The sequence below is a fragment of the Mesoplodon bidens genome, assembly GCF_964165515.1.
Source record: "Mesoplodon bidens genome assembly, chromosome: 5".
Taxonomy (NCBI): domain Eukaryota; kingdom Metazoa; phylum Chordata; class Mammalia; order Artiodactyla; family Ziphiidae; genus Mesoplodon; species Mesoplodon bidens.
In genome coordinates this window covers 96,317,527-96,334,622 of record NC_138161.1, presented here as the reverse complement: position 1 = coordinate 96,334,622, position 17,096 = coordinate 96,317,527, and the positions used below count along the sequence as shown (strand labels likewise).

The 17,096-nt window shown below is 37.7% G+C and overlaps 1 pseudogene across 1 annotated transcript; it reads left to right on the top strand.

The window, feature by feature from the left end:
• Positions 1 to 8,799: 8,799 nt before the first annotated feature.
• Positions 8,800 to 9,732, top strand: LOC308618229 (small ribosomal subunit protein uS10m-like; annotated as a pseudogene). The gene has a single exon. The product of its transcript is annotated as a small ribosomal subunit protein uS10m-like (transcript).
• The last annotated feature ends 7,364 nt before the right edge of the window (positions 9,733 to 17,096 follow it).

Sequence of the window (17,096 nt, the reverse complement as noted above, 5' to 3'; positions counted from 1 at the left end):
TCTAAGTTCACTAGTCTGTTCCATTGATCTATTTTTCTATTATTTCACCAACACCACACTGTCTTGATTACTGTAGCTTTATAATAAGTCTTAAAGTCAGGTAGTGTCAGTACTCCAGTACTTTGTTCTTCTCCTTCAATATTGTGTTGACCATTCTGGGTCTTTTGCCTTCCTATATAAACTTTAGAATATCCATAAAATATCCATAAAATAATTTGCTGAAATTTTGTTTGGGATGTGTGGAATCTATAGACCAAGTTGGGAAGAACTGATGTGCTGACAATATTTAGTCTTCCTGTACATAAACAAAATATCTCTCAATTTATTTAGTTCTTCTTTGATTTCTTTCATCAGAGTTTTATAGTTTTCTTCATATAGATCATATATATATATATATATATATATATATATAGAGAGAGAGAGAGAGAGAGAGAGAGAGGGAGAGAGAGAGAGAGAGAGAGAGAGAGAGAGAGAGAGAGAGAGAGAGAGTGTTAGAGTTAGAGTTAGAGTTAGATTTATACCCAAGTATTTATTTTTGGGGGGTGCTAATGTAAATGATATTTATTTTTAATTTAAAATTCCACTTATTTATTGCAGGCATATAGGAGAGTTATTGACTTTTGTATATTAATCTTGTGTCTTACAACCTTGCTATAATCACTTATTAGTTCCAGGAATTTTTGTTTTTGTTTTTTGTCAATTCTTTCAGATTCTCTGTATAAACAATTGTGTCACCTGTGAACAAGGATAACTTTATTTCTTCCTTCCCTATCTGGATAGCTTTTATTTCCTTTTCTTGTCCTATTGCATTAACTAGGATATCCAGTACAATGTTAAAAAGAAGTGGTGAGACAGGGTATCATTGCTTAGTTCTTGATCCTAGTGGAAAAGCTTCAAGTTTCTCACCACTGAATCTGGTGTTAGCTCTCGGTTTTTTGTAGATATTCTTTACCAAGTTGAAGTTCTCCTCTATTCCTAATTTACTGAGAGCATTTATCATGAATTGCTGGTGGATTTTGTCAGATGCTTTTTCTGCATCTATTGATATGATGATATGATTTTTATTTTTAGGCTGTTGGTGCGATATGTTACATAAATTGATTTTAGAATATTGAACCAGGGTTGCATACCTCAAATAAATTCCACTTGCTGGTGGTATATAATTCTTTTTATGTGTTGTTGGATTTGATTTGCTAATATTTTGTTGAGAATTTTTGTCTATATTCATGAGAGACATTGGCTTGTAGTTTTCTTTTCTTCTAATATCTTTGTCTAGTTTTGGTATCAGGATAATGCTAGCCTCACAGAATGAATTAGGAAGTATTACCTCCGTTTCTGTCTTCTGAAAGAGACTGTAGAGAATTGGCATGTTTTCCTCCTTAAATATTTGGTAGGATTCACCAGTGAACCATCTGGTGCTTTCTGTTTTGGAAGGTTATTAATTACTGATTCAATTTCTTTAATAGATATTGGCCTATTTATATCACCTATTTCTTTTTGCGTGACTTTTGGTAGATTGCATCTTTCAAGGAATTGCTCCCTTTCATCTAGGTTATCAAATTTGTGAGCATAGAGTTGTTCATAGAATTCTTTGATTATTCTTTTAATGTCCATGGGATCTGTAGTGATGTTTTCTCTTTCATTTCTGATATTAGTAATTTGTATCCTTTCGCATTTCTTCTTGGTCAACCTGAATAGAAGCTTATCGATTTTATTGATCTTTTCAAAGAACCAGCTTTTGCCTTCATTGATTTTCTCTACAGACTTTCTATTTTCAATTTCATTGATTTCTGCTCTAATTTTTAGTATTTTTTTCTTCTGATCATTTTGGATTTAATTCTTCTTTTTCTAGTTTCCTAATGTAGATGCTTAAATTATTAATTTTAGATATTTCCTCTTTTCTAGTATATGCATTTAATGCTATTTTATTATTTTCGTCTAAGCACTGCTTTCACTGCATCCCACAAATTTTGATAAGTTGTATTTTTATTTTCAGTTAGTTCAAAATATTTTAAAATCCCTCTTGAGATTTCTTCTTTGCCCATGTTTTACTTAGAAGTATGTTGTCTAGCCTTCAATTATTTGGGGGGTTTCCAGCTATCTTTCTGATATCTATTTTTAGTATAATTCCATCAAGGTCTGAGAACAAGTATTATGTGATTCCTAGTCTTTTAAATTTGTTACAGTGTGTTTCAGAATGCGGTCTATCTTGATGAATGTTCCATGTGAGCTTGAGAAGAATGTGTAGTCTGCAGTTGTTGAATAAAAGAATCCATAAATGTCAATGATATCTAGGCCATTGACAATGTTGTTGAGTTAAACTATGTTCTTATTGATTTTCTGCCTGCCAGATCTATGCATTTCTGATAGAGGGGTGTTAAGAGTCTCCAACCATGATGGTGGTTCATCTATTTATTTTTGCAGTTTTATTAGTTTTTGCCTCACATATTTTGATGCTCCTTTGTTAGGCATATACACTTTCAGGATTGTTATGTCTTCCTGAAGAATTTACCCCTTTATCATTATGTAATGCCCCTCTTTATTACTGATAACTATTCTTGGTCTGAAGTCTGCTGTATCTGAAATTAATATAGCTATTCCTGCTTTCTTCTGATTAGTGTTAGCATGGTATATCTTTCTCCATTCATTTACTTTTAATTTACATGTGTCTTTATATTTAAAGCAAGTTTCTTATAAACAATATATACTTGACTGTTGCATCCACTTTGGCAATCTCTGTCTTTTACTTGGTTTACTTAGACCATTGATGTTCAAAGTCACTATTGATATTGATTGATATCTACTGTATTTGTTACAACTTTCTATTTTTTGCTCTTATTCTTTATTCCTGTTTTTATCTTCCTCTCTTTTTCTGCCATTTGTGGTTTTAATTGAGAATTTTGTTATTTCATTTTCTCTGCTTTCTTAATATATCAGTTATACTTCTTCTTTTCCTTTTCATAGTTGCCCTGGAGTTTGTAATGTACAACTAATCCAAGTTCATTTTCAAATAACACTATGATACTTCACTACCTTATAATAACAATTAAATGCTAATTCCTCCTTCCTGTCCCTTGTCACCACAGTCATTCATTTCACTTATGTATAATCATATATACATACATAAACATACATAATCAACCTAACACCATCTTCTGCCTTTTCTTTGGCTTCTCATCTTCCCCGTCAAAACTTTTCTTAGGAAAGGCTCTGTTATCAGTGGTTGAGAAGCATAGAAGAACCAGAAATCATCAGAACTAGAGTGACCTTAAAGACCACTTAGTTTAAGTCACTTGAGATGCCTCAAGCTCTTCTACAACATCCCTGACAAGTTATCACTGTTTGTGCATACTAGTGATGTTGAACTCACCAATGCCTATAACCTGTGTATCGAATAAGCACAGTTCATGGAATATAATCAAAACACAAATTTTTACTTTCCATTGTCACTTTAATAGATACTTGGTGGGAGAAGTTTATTCCAGCCTCTAAATAGAAATAGGCAGAACTCATGGTTTCTGGTCACTCATGGCTAATGCACAGTGCTGCAGTCTTTTTAAATCACAAATGTACATTCTCAATTCTGTAATTAAATATTCAATTCAATATGCTTTTCAACACTTCAGTATTCATCCAAAGACACAAATCTCTTCCAACCCTTAGTGGGTGATCTGCACCTTTCTTCTTGGCTTGCCTAGCTAATCTTGTTCTCAGACCCCTCTGGCATTGGATTATAAGAAGGGAGAAGGGGGAAAGGCAGCAGAAAATTCTTACTTTATGAACTTACCATAAAGCTACTGAAATCAAATTTTAGAGCTCTTCATTTGCAAAGGCCTCTTCCATGGCCTTTTAGCTATTTTGTACTTGTGATGCTTTATCTTTTTCTTAAAGAGAGCCGCTCAATATCTGTAAGTTTAAGACCTCACAAAAGTTGGAGTCGTAAGTGCAGCCTTAAGTTGGCTCCACAGTCCATGATTCTGGCTGATGATTAAAACCAATAGTTCCTGAGTATATGGAGTTGACAGATTCTTCTGAGGCTCTCCTGCTGAGCCCCTGTGAGGTGACTCCCAGGATACCAGAGGTCCCACCCTTTGGCTTGTTGCTCTGCCTCCCTCCTCAGCTTCGGATTTTCCTGTGGTCCTCCCTATCCAGATCCTCCACTGGACTCCCTTCATTTTTCAGTAGAAATCGTATTAAGCAGGACTTTACTAAAGTTTCCACATATGTTCTCTGGGCCTTGTGCACCTTCGACTCACCATTGGAGAAAGGACAATTTCTTCCATTACAGAGCATCTGTTTCTTTTGCACTACCCACTGAGACTGATGGCCGAAGTCTCTTGCTGGTCACACACTACTCCAAGGCTCCTCTATTTTAGAGTGGTCTCTTTGAAGCCCGCTCCCTCTAGGCTGGACATAAAGGAGAGAGCACCCTTGCCACATTTCCTGTGAGGAAGAGAGAAGAGACAAGCTCCCTCTAAAGAAATCTCTTTGAAAATCCTTCCCCATCTCCAATCTCTTGACCCTTGATAATCTTCTTGTGGAGTCATCTTCTTTGGAAATCTGTGTTTCTGTCCAGCACTTCTCTTTGGAATGTCCTAAGTGTTATACTGTGGTGCCATAGTTGTAATTCCAGTTTAACATCGTCATACACCCAAGGGAGTTCTCTCCACTTTTGGAAAGTTCTAATAAATCCAAAATACTTCCTTTCAAATTTCAAAAATGTGTCTTGCCATGGCTGGTTATATTCGGTGTCACACAAAATGAGGTTAATTCCTCTTCTACTTGATAGCCCTTTGTGCTAGACTGAATAATGCTCCCCACCCCCTGCCAAAAGGTATCCACATCCTAATCCTCAGAAGTTGTGAATGTTACCTTATATGGCAAAAGTGACTTTGCAGATCTGATTAATAATATTGAGATGGGTAGACTATCCTGGATTCTTTAAGTGGACCTAAATGTAATCACAAATGTTCTTATAAGGGAGAGACAGAGGGATATTTGCCTACAGAGGAGAAGGCAAACTGATGATGAACACAGGGACTGGAGTGATGTGCTTTGAAGATGAGGGAAGGGACCACCATCCAAGGGATGAAGGTGGCTAGTAGGAGCTGGAAAAGGTAAAGTAATGGATCCTCTCTCCAGAGCTTCTAAAAGGACCCTACTCTGCCAACATTTTGACTTTGGCTCAGTGAATCATATCTCAGACTTATGAAATCCAGAATTCTAATAGTACAAATTTGTGCTGTTTTAAAGGGTTATGGTTTTAAAGGCTTACTATAGCTAAAGTTTTGGTATTCTTTTATATCAGTGTTAGGAAACAAAAACATCCTTCAAACAGTTGACGAGCATTATAGCTTCTTGAGCCCCTTGGTGAAGAAGTCATGTAGCCCAGAAGGACTGGGACTCTTGTTTAAAGATATTTATGCAAAAAGCAGTGGCCCCTCCTGGTGCCCCAGCATCATCCAACTTAAATAAACATCACAGTTCTAAAATGTTTCCTTACATTTTATTTATTTGTTTTTGAGGTGGATTTTCCCAACTAAAGCCTACCAATTAATTTTTTTTTTTTTTTTTTGCAATACACGGGCCTCTCACTGCTGTGGCCTCTCCCATTGCAGAGCACAGGCTCCGGACGCGGAGGCTCAGCGGCCATGGCTCACGGGCCATGTGGGATCTTCCCGGACCGGGGCACGAACCCGTGTCCCCTGCATCGGCAGGTGGACTCTCAACCACTGCGCCACCAGGGAAGCCCTCCAATTAATTTTTATCATGTCAAATTTCTACCCTATCTGGTCTTTGGGGCTTTCTCCAACTCTGAGAAAATAAAATAAAGGAAAACAAAAGCACTGATGGTACCAGCATACATGGCTCCATGGCTCCACAGACCATTTCAAAGTTCCCTTTAACTGAAACTTACTTCTTTTGTTCTATGCAGTTCAGCAGGCTGCATAACTGCCTTCTGCTGAAGAGCTTTAAATAATCCCTGCCACACACTATTTTTGGTATCCAGGACAATAGATTATTATAGGCAAAAGGGAAAATTCAGGGCAGTACTCCAAAAATAGGCCATCTCATTTTGAAATGAATTATCTCTTACTTGGTCCCAGGGTATCTTGCAGGGACAAAAAAATTCCCCAGGAGAGCAAAGCAAGGACCTTGATGGCATTTTGGGACAGCAAGTTTGGTTTTATTCTATTTTGTTCACTCTTTAAGTTTGATCAATTTCCTGTGTTCATTTGCATAACTTTACATCTTATCATGTTCCCCCAATAACTGGATAGTCTGGCAATTTCAATTTAGCACTCTTAATATAGCTCTTATTTTTTTAGCAAAGCCCAGAATGCTAAGAAAATTCCAAGCAGCAACATCTATGTTCTCTGCCTTGCTATATTATTTATGTTTTAATAGATGTATGAATTTATATACATATTATTATACCATTTGCAAACAAATATACAGCAGCAACATCACAACTCCACAGTAGCCAGTCTTATGCTAAACACTTTTATTGGCGTCTCTAATTATTCTATATATAGACAAGTTACATATCTTTCACTATTTACCTTATCTCAGAAGAACAAATTCAATTGAATTTACGTCAGCCTGCATTTGTGGAGCAAGTACAGTGTACTACGGGACAACATGCTAGACACTGACTACAAAAGTGGCATGCACGTGCTCCCTTTCTTAAAGAGCTTTCAGGCAAAAAAGTGATACAAACATGCAAAAGAAACCCATTCCAAAATGTGAGGATAATGTAAGTACAGATGCAAAAAGGACACAGATGAGGAGGTAATCTTTTCTCTTTGGGAAGGGTAAGGAGAAGCTACTGCGAAGAAATGATCTTTGGTTTGGGCTCATGGCTTTTGCTGTGTAGGATGTTTTGTTTGGTTTGGTTTTGGTTTTGGGGCCAGGTTTTTGTTTTGTTGACAAGGCCAGGAATTCAATGGGGAAGTGTATTTCAGAAGAAGCTAACAAAGGGAATAGAGGCAATAGACAATGCAAATGCCTGGTGTATTTGAGGGAAAGCATGTGCATCAATAGGAATTAGATATTGCCTACACTTTAAGCCCTTCAGGAGGAAGTGCCAAAGGTAAGCTAGGCAAAGAGTGCAAGGGGTCTTTTAGACCATATTTACCCACTTCCTTCGTTCAAGTGTATAGATATACAGAAGCACACAGGCAGAAACATTAGACTCTTCATCTTCCAACACATTCATCTTCAGGCCAGTTCCCTGCTTCCATGTGCAGGGAGGAAGAAAGGAGACAGAACAGAGAGAAGAAAAAACAGTTGGGCTAGCAATCAAAATGCTTAAATTCAAGCCTAAATCACTACCTACTAGTGATTGGGTTTTCCATTTTGATCTTCTCTGAGCTTCAGTTGCTACTGAAGAATGGAAATGGAAATGAGGATAACTGCCCTGCCTACTTTATCAGGTGATTGTACATGTCAGTCCTAAGAATGAGCTGTCAATTCTGAAATCCCATTAAGTATTAGTTTTTTTACATGCATTACCTCTAACTTTTATAACAGTCCTGTGAAGTGAGACTTATTAATCTCATTTTTCAAATGATTAAAGAGAAATAAATGAGATTTTTTTCTAGTTGTATTGAGATATAATTGACATATAATATTGTGTAAGTTTAAGGAATACAGTGTTTTGATTAGATACACTTATATACTGCAAAATGATTACCACCATAGTGTTAGCTAACACCTCCATCACATCACATAATTACCTTGTTTGTATGTGTGTGGTGAGAACATTTAAGATCTACTCTCTTAGCAACTTGTAAGAACATAATATAGTATTGTTAACTATATGACCATGTTGTACATTAGATTTCCAGAACTTATTTATCTTATCACTGAAAGTTTGTACTCTTTCACCAGTACCTCCCCATTTCTCCCACCCCCTGATAACCACAATTCTATTTTCCATTTCTATGAATTGAGCTTTTTTAGCTTGCACATATAAGTGTTACATGCAGTATTTGTCCTTCTCTGTCTGACTTATTTCACTTACCATAATGCCCTTAAGTTTCATCCATGTTATCGTGAATGGCAGAATTTCCTTCTTTCTCATGACTGAAAAACATTCCATTCTATATGTATGTATGTATGTATGTGTGTGTGTGTGTGTGTGTGTATGTTCCATATCTTGGCTATTGTGAATAATGCTGCAATGGACATGGAAGTGCAGTTATTGCCTCAGTATCTTGTTTTCATTTCCTTTGGATATATCCCCAGAAGTGGTATTGCTGGATCACACAGTAGTTCTAGTTTTAATTTTTTGAGGAATATTCACACTGTTTTTCATAGTGGCTGCACCAATTTACTTTCCCACCAATAATGCACAAGGGTTACCTTTTTTTCATATCTTTGCCAATGCTAGTTTTCACTCGTCTTTTGATAATAGCCATTCTAACAGGTGTGAGGTGACAGCTTATCGTGGTTTCGATATGTATTTCCCTAATGACTAGTTGAGCATCTTTTCATGTACTTGTTGGCCATTTTTATGTCTTTTTTGAAAAGATGTCTATTCAGTTCCTCTGCCCATTTTTCAATTGACTGTTCTTCTTCTCCTGAGTTTTATAGTTCTTTAAGTACTTTGAACAATAACTGCTTATCAGATATACAGTTTACTTCCAGCTTTGTCCTTATTTCTTTTTTAACTTTATTGAGGAATAATTTAAAAATATAACTGTATGTATTTAAAGTGTAAAACATGATGATTTGATATACATATACATGGTAGAATGGTTACCAAGATCAAGATAATTAATGCAGAATGGCAAGATGATGGCGCGAGCAGCGTTTGGGCCCCTGGGACGGCGTCTCTGGCAGGGTTCGAGGAATTTTTCTGTATGCAGTTCTAGGAGCAGTACAGCCAAAAATGGTGGCCTTCTTCTCACCAATATGAAGTGGGTACAGTTTTCAAACGTACACATTGATGTTCCCAAGGATTTGACCAAGCCTATGATAACCGTTTCTGATGAACCAGACACGTTATATAAACACCTATCAGTTTTAGTAAAAGGCCATGATAAGGCTGTATTGGACAGTTATGAATATTTTGTGGTGCTTGCTGCTAAAGAACTTGGTATCTCTGTTAAAGTACATGAAGCTCCAAGGAAAATAGAGTGATTTATTCTTCTCAAATCAGTGCATATTTTCAAGAAGGACAGGGTTCAGTATGAAATGAGAACACTTTACAGATGTTAGAGTTAGAACATCTCACTGGGAGTACAGCAGATGTCTACTTGGAATATATTCAGTGAAACTTACCTGAAGGAGTTGCCATGGAAGTTACAAAGACAAAATTAGAACAGTTACCAGAACACATCAAGAAGCCAATCTGGGAAACAATTCCAGAGGAAGAAGAAAGCAAGTCATAAAGTCTCAGAGTGACCACTTGTGCTGGGATGTGAAGTGAGCATGTCAAGTGGAAGGAGTCTCCAGTGAAGACAGTTTCAAGTCACCCTGACTGCTCTCCTGAGGCCGCACGGCCTGATCAGTAGAAAGCAGGGATTGGAAGTTTGCGATACACCAGACTATTGTGCAAAAACCACTTTATCTATTCTTTTATACATGTCATTGTTTCAGTTCAGATTTTAACAAATGTGAGCAAACCATTTGGACCACTCTGTACCAAAACAGTCAAATTCATATTTTGTTATTCCACTGTTGTTCAATTATTAGTTTGTACTGATTGTGATTTGTGTCATTTCATTCATCTAAAACTGAGTGTTTCAAATATTCCTCACACACATTTCTTTCTTTTGAGGGGCACAGAAGGAAACTTTGGTTAATTTAACACTGAGCAGTTAAAGTTTTTGATATTTACCATAGTGAAGGCTGGCATATGTTAGTTTGGGGGTGGTGACCTCCAAGTTTTACCTCATGTAAGCATTACATTCTTGAAAATTGATATATTTTATAGCAGATCAAGCACATTTGTGGCATGCGCTGAACTCTTCTGTAGCCCAAACCCTTTCAGGGCTGCCTAGAAGGGTCACTATAATGGAATTTGAGCTCTCAAGAAATTACTATATCGTTTCATTCATGCTGTAATTCATTTATTCAATAAGCTTTTCTTTTGTTGACTTTGCACCCAGCACTATAGTAAATACCAAAAATTGAATAGCAATAACAGCTTTCAAAAATTGTGCAAGGCACAAATAAATACTTTTCCTTATTAAGTTCCATGCTGATAAGACCTCTTTCTTTTGGCGAATAGCACTCTTTTTGTTTGGGGATGTCTACTTTTCCATAAAATGAAATAGTAGTTAAAGCTCTGAAAGAGGCAAGATGACAGTGGGCTGAGGTTGTTGGTGTATCAACCCCAAGGGAGTGATACATTTCCTTTTTACAGCAGAATCCGGCCCATGTCTTTTGTGGTTTCCTGCACATCTTTGGGGTAGTTATGACTTCTCAGTTTCCACCCTTAAACTGGAGTCCCTGTTCTCTTTTCCCGACCTGCTATCAGGTATGAGTGTTCTGAATGCACACTGCTCATGTATCAGACTTACATTACTGTCATTAACATGAAAAGAATTACAGCCTTGTGCCCCATGACCTCATTCTGTTTGCAGCTCAGTTGTCGACTGTGTCATTCACAAATGCCTAAAGCCTGTTTATCCCAGGTATAAGCCTCAGGATTAAGAACTAGTCAATAAAACAAGACCAGTATAATAGTAACTGTATCTAGCAAAGCAGCCATTGTGACTCATTTTCATTTTGAAAGAAATAATTCTTTAAAAATAAATGTAGACCCCCACACACACAAAAAAAGATAATTAATGCATTCATCACCTCACGTAGTTAACTCTTTTTTTGTGGTAAGAATGCTTAAGATCTACTCTCAGCAATTTTTAAGTGTACAGCACTGTATTAGTTACTATAGTCATCATGCTGTACATTAGAACCTCAGAACTTATTCTTCTTATAACTGAAAATGCGTACCCTTTGACCTATATCATCTCATTTTCTCCTACACCCAGCCCCTGGAAACAAACATTCTATTCTCTGTTTCTATGAAAGTGGCTTCTTCAAAAAATATTCAACATATCTCTATCAAAATTTTGGTGCCATTTTTCACAGTCATAGAAAAAACTGTCATAAAATTCATATCGAACTACAAAAAACCCTGACTAGCCAAAGCAGTCCTGAGAAAGAAGAGCAAAACTGGAGACATCACACTTCCTGATTTCAGGTTATATTACAAAGCAATAGCAATCAAAAGTGTGGTATTAGAATAAAAACAGATACATAGACCAGTGTAACACAATACAGAGCCCAGACATAAACCCATATGTATGATAAACTAATTTTTGACAAGGGTGCCAAGAGTACACAATGGAAAAAGGATTGTCTCTTCACTAAATGGTGTTGGGAAAACTGGATATCCAAATGCAAAAGAAAGAAACTGGACTCCTATCTTACACAATTTGAAAAATTAACTCAAGATGAATCGAAGACTTAAATGTAAGACCTGAAACTGATACTTCTAGAAGAAAACATATGGAAAAAGCTCTGGCATTGATCTAGGCAATGATTTCTTAGGTAAGCCAGCAAAAGTACAGTCAACAAAAGCAAAAATAAACAAGTGGGACTACATCAAACTAAAGAGCTTCTGCACAGCAAAGGAAACAATCAATAATTTAAAAGGCAACCTACGGAATGGGAAAATATATTTACAAGCCATGTGTCTGATCAGGGGTTACTATCCAAAATATATAAAGGATTCATACAACTCAATAGCAAAAATAAATAAATAATCCAATTTTAAAATGAGCAAAGGACCCAAACAGACATTTTTTCAAAAAATATAAATAAATAAAGACATAAAGATGGCCAATAAGTATATGAAAAGGTGCTCAATGTCACTAATCATCAGGAGAATGCAAATCAAAGCCACAATGAGATATCACCTCACATCTCTTGGATGGCTATTATCAAAAAGAAAAGAATTAACAAAGGTTGGTCAGGATGTGGAGAAAAGGTAACATTTATATAGTGTAGGTGGGAATGTAAATTAGTACAGCCATTGTGGAAAATAGTATGGAGATTTCTCAAAAAATTAAAAATTGAACTTACGTATTATCCAGGTTTGTTCTTTCTCAAGACTACTTTGGCTATTCAGGGTCTTTTGTGGTTCCATACAACTTTTAGGATTTTTTTCAATTTCTGTGAAAAAAAGCTATTTGAATTTTGATAGGGATTACATTGAATCTGCCAATTGCTTTAAGTAAGGTAGACATTTTAACAATATTAATTCATACAATCCATGAAAACAGAATCTTTTCAATTATTTGTGTCTTCTTTAATTTCTTTCATCAATGTCTTATAGTTTTCCCTGCAGAGATCTTTCATCTCCTTAATTAAATTTATTCCTAAGTATTTTATTCTTTTTGATGCTATTGTAAATGGGATTTTTTTCAATTTCTCTTTCTGATAGTTTGTTGTTAGTGTATAGAAATGTAACTGTTTTCTGTACAATCATTTTGTATCCTGTAACTTTACTGAATTTCTTTATTAGTTCTAACAGTATTTGGAGGAGTGTTTAATGTTTTCTACATATAATATCATGTCATCTGCAAATAGGGACACTTTTTACTTTTTACTTTCCAATTTGGATGTCTTTTATTTCCTTTTATTGCTTAATTGGTCTGACTAGGACTTCCAGTACTATGTTGAGTAGGAGTGATGAGAATGGCCACCATTGTTTGTTCCTGATCTTAGAAGAAAACTTCAGCTTTTCACCATTAAGTATGATGTTAGTTGTAGGCCTGTCTATGTGACCTTTATTATGCTCAGGTATGTTCCCCTTATGCCCAGTTAGTTGAGAGATTTTATCATGAAAAGATGTTGATGTTTTTCAAATGCTTTTCCTGAATCTATTGAGATGATCATATGATTTTTATCCTTCATTTTGTTAATATGGTGTATCACATTGATTGATTTGTGGTTATTGAACCATCCTTGCATCCCTGGAATAGATCCCACTTGATTATGGGGTATGGTCCTTTTAATGTACTGTGGAATTCAGTTAGCTAATATTTTGTTGAGGATTTTTGCATCTATATTCATCTGGGATATTGGCCTGTAATTTTCTTTTCTTTAGTATCTTTGTCTGATTTTGGTATCAGGTTAATGCGGCCTTGTAAAATGAGTTTGTAAAATGTTCTCTTCTCTTTTTTGGAAGAATTTGAGAAGGATTTATATTAATTTTCTTTAAATGTTTGGTAGAATTGACCAGTGAAGCTGTCTGGTCCTGGAGTTTTGATTAATGATTCAGTCTTCCTCCTAATAATTGGCTCATTCATATTTTTTATTTTTCATGGTTCAGTTGTGGTAGGTTGTATGTTACTAGGAATTTATCTATTTCTTCTAGGTTGTCCAATGTATAGGTGGTATAATTGTTCATAGTAGTCTCTTATGATCCTTTATATTTATGAAGTATCAGTTGGAATGTCTCCTCTTTCATTTATAATTTTATCTACTTTAGTCCCCCCTCTGTTTTTTTTCTTCATGAGTCTAGCTAACGGTTTGGCTATTTGGTTTATCTTTTCAAAAAGCTAGCTCCTAGTTTCATTGGTCTTTTCTATTTTTTAAGGTCTCTTTTTTTCATTTATTTTCTCTCTGATCTTTGTTATTTCCTTCCTTCTACTTACTTTGGGCTTTTTGTTCTTTTTCTAGTGTCTTGAGTTGTAAAGTTAGGTTGTTTACTTGAGATCTTTCTTATTTGATAATATCAGCATTTATCTCTATAACTTCCCTCTTAAAACTGCTTTTGCTACATTCCATAAGTTTTGGTATGTTGTGCTTTCATTTTAATTTGTTGGAAGACTTATTTTTATTTCTGTTTTGACTTTTTCATGACCCTTTGGTTCAGAAACATGTTGTTTACTCTTCACACATTTGTGAATTTTCTAGTTTTCTTCTTGTAATTGCTTTCTACTTTCATATCATTGTGGTCAGAAAAAGATACTTGATATGATTTTAATCTTCTTCAATTTATCAAGACTTGTTCTGTGACCCAGCATATGCTCTATCCTGGAGAATGTTCCATGGGCATTTGAGAAGAATGTGTATTCTGCTGGTGTTGGATGGAATGTTCAGTAAATGTCTTTGTGATTGTCCAACCTGCTTTCTTCTTAGTGGCTGTCAGTAGCTGATGGTGTGCCTAGACCCATCAGTGTCCCACAGGGGAGGATTGCACTTAGCACCTAGATGCAAGTTGGTTGGAAGCCAGACTCTCAGGCAGCAGCTGGGAAAGTATGTAGTTAGGCCCCTTTCAGGTAAAAATTGGGAGTTGGGCATTTTTGCCTGCTCCCTCTGTGCTGAGCTCTGGAGGGATAGCCAGTTATTAAATGCTTCTTTGTTTCCTGCAGTCATGTGGAACTTCTAAATGGAAGCCACACTGACTATCAGAACAGGCTGTCTGGGCTGTTTGGATGACAGCCACAAAAGCTAGGGTACAGATGTGTGTACAAGTTCCTTCCAGGGAGATACTGGTGACTCAAAGTGTCCCATTTTGATATGCATATTTTCTTGCTTGAACAATGTGTAAGAGTGACTCAGTTAGTTTCTGGATTTCTTTCTGAGGGAATTGCCTCACATTTGGTGTGTATTTGGGAGGAGGAGTTTGGGCGCCTCCTATATTGCTATCTTTAAAGACCACATTCAGGAGACCTTCAAGACAACAGAGGAGTGAGACCTAGAGATAGCCTTCCTCCCCACAAATACATCAGAAATGCATCTACATGTGGAACAACTCCTACAGAACACCTACTGAACACTGGCAGAACACCTCAGACTTCCCAAAAGGCAAGAAACTCCCCAAGTACCTGGGCAGGGCAAAAGAAAAAAGAAAAAACAGAGACAAAAGAATAGGGAAGGGACCTGCACCACTGGGAACGAGCTGTGAAGGAGGGAGAGTTTCCACACACTAGGAAGCCCCTTCACTGGTGGACACGGGGGTTGGGTGGTGGGAAAGCTTCGGAGCCACAGAGGAGAGAGCAGCAACAGGGGTGCAGAGGGTAAAGCGGAGATATTCCCTCACAGAGGATCTGTGCCGACCAGCACTCACCAGCCTGAGAGGCTTGTCTGCTCATCCGCCAGGACAGATGGGGGCTGGCAGCTGAGTCTCGGGCTTCAGAGTACAGATCCCAGGGAGAGGACTGGGGTTGGCTGCGTGAACACAGCCTGAAGGGGTTAGTGCACAACGGCTAGCGGGGAGGGAGTCCGGGAAAAAGTCTGGAGCTGCCTAAGAAGCAAGAGACCATTGTTTCAGGATGTGCGAGGAGAGGGGATTCAGAGAACTGCCTAAACGAGCTCCAGAGATGGGCATGAGCTGTGGCTCTCAGCATGGAAACCAGAGACAGGCATGAAACGCTAAGGCTGCTGCTGCAGCCACCAAGAAGCCTGTGTGCAAGCACAGTTCACTATCCACACCTCCCCTCCCGGGAGCCTGTGCAAGCCCGCCACTGCCAGGGTCCCGTGATCCAGGGACAATTTCCCCGGGACAACACAGGGCGTGCCTCAGGCTGGTGCAACGTCACGCCGGGCCTCTGCCACTGCAGGCTCACCCTGCATTCCATACGCCTCCCTCCCCCTTGTCCTGAGTGAGCCAGAGCTCCCTAATCAGCTGCTACTTTAACCCCATCCTGTCTGAGCGGGAACAGACGCCCTCAGGCGACCTACACGCAGAGGTAAGGCCAAATCCAAAGCTGAACCCCAGGAGTTGTGCGATCAAAGAAGAGAAAGGGAGATCTCTCCCAGCAGCCTCAGGAGCAGTGGATTAAATCTCCACTATCAACTTGATGTACCCTGCCTCTGTGGAATACCTGAATAGACAATGAATCATCCCAAAATTGAGATGGTGGACTTTGGGAGCAATGATATATATATTTTTTATTCCTTTTTCTCTTTTTATGAGTGTGTATGTGTATGTGTCTTTGTGAGTTTCTGTCTGTATAGCTTTGCTTTTACCATTTATCCTAGGGTTTTTTCTGTCCATTTTGTTTTTTGGCAGGTTTTTTTGGTATAGTTTATAGCACTTGTTATCATTGTTGGATTTGTTTTTTGGTTTGGTTGCTCTCTTCTTTCCTTCTTTTTTTTTCTATTTTTATTACATTTTAATTTTTTTAAATCTTTCATAATTATTTTTTATTTTAATAACTTTATTTTATTTCATTTTTTCTTTCTTTCTTTTGTTATGTCTCCCTTTCCTTCTGAGCCGTGTGGCTGAGAGGGGCTTGGTGCTCCAGGCATGTGTTGGGCCTGTGCCTCTGAGGTGGGAGAGCTGAGTTTAGGACATTGGACCACCAGAAACCTCCCGGCTGCATGTAATATCAAACAGCGAAAGCACTCCCAGAGATGTCCATCTCAATGCTAAGACCCAGCTCCACTCAACGACCAGCAAGCTACAGTGCTGGACATCTTATGCCAAACAACTAGCAAGACAGGAACACAACCCCACCCATCAGCAGAGAGGCTGCCTAAAATCATAATAAGGTCACAAAAACAACAAAACACGCCACCAGATGCAGTCCTGCACAGCAGAAAGACAAGATCCAGCCTCATCCTCCAGAACACAGGCACCAGTCCCCTCCACCAGGAAGCCTACACAACCCACTGAACCAACCTTAGCCAATAGGGGCAGACATGAAAAAACAACAGGAACTGCGAACTTGCAGCCTGTGAAAAGGAGACCCCAAACACAGTAAGTTAAGCAAAATGAGAAGATATAGAAACACACAGCAGATGAAGGAGCAAGGTAAAAACCCATCAGACCAAACAAATGAAGAGGAAGTAGGCAGTCTACCTTAAAAAGAATTCAGAGTAATGATAGTAGAGATGACCCAATACCTTGGAAACAGAATGGAGAAAATACAGGAAACATTTAATAAGGACCTAGAAGAACTAAACAGCTAACAAACAGTGATGAACAACAGAATAAATGAAATTAAAAATTCTCTAGAAGGAATCAATAGCAGAATAACTGAGGCAGAAGAACAGGTAAGTGACTGGGAAGATAAAATAGTGGAAATAACAACCGCAGAGCCAAATAAAGAAAAAAGAATGAAATA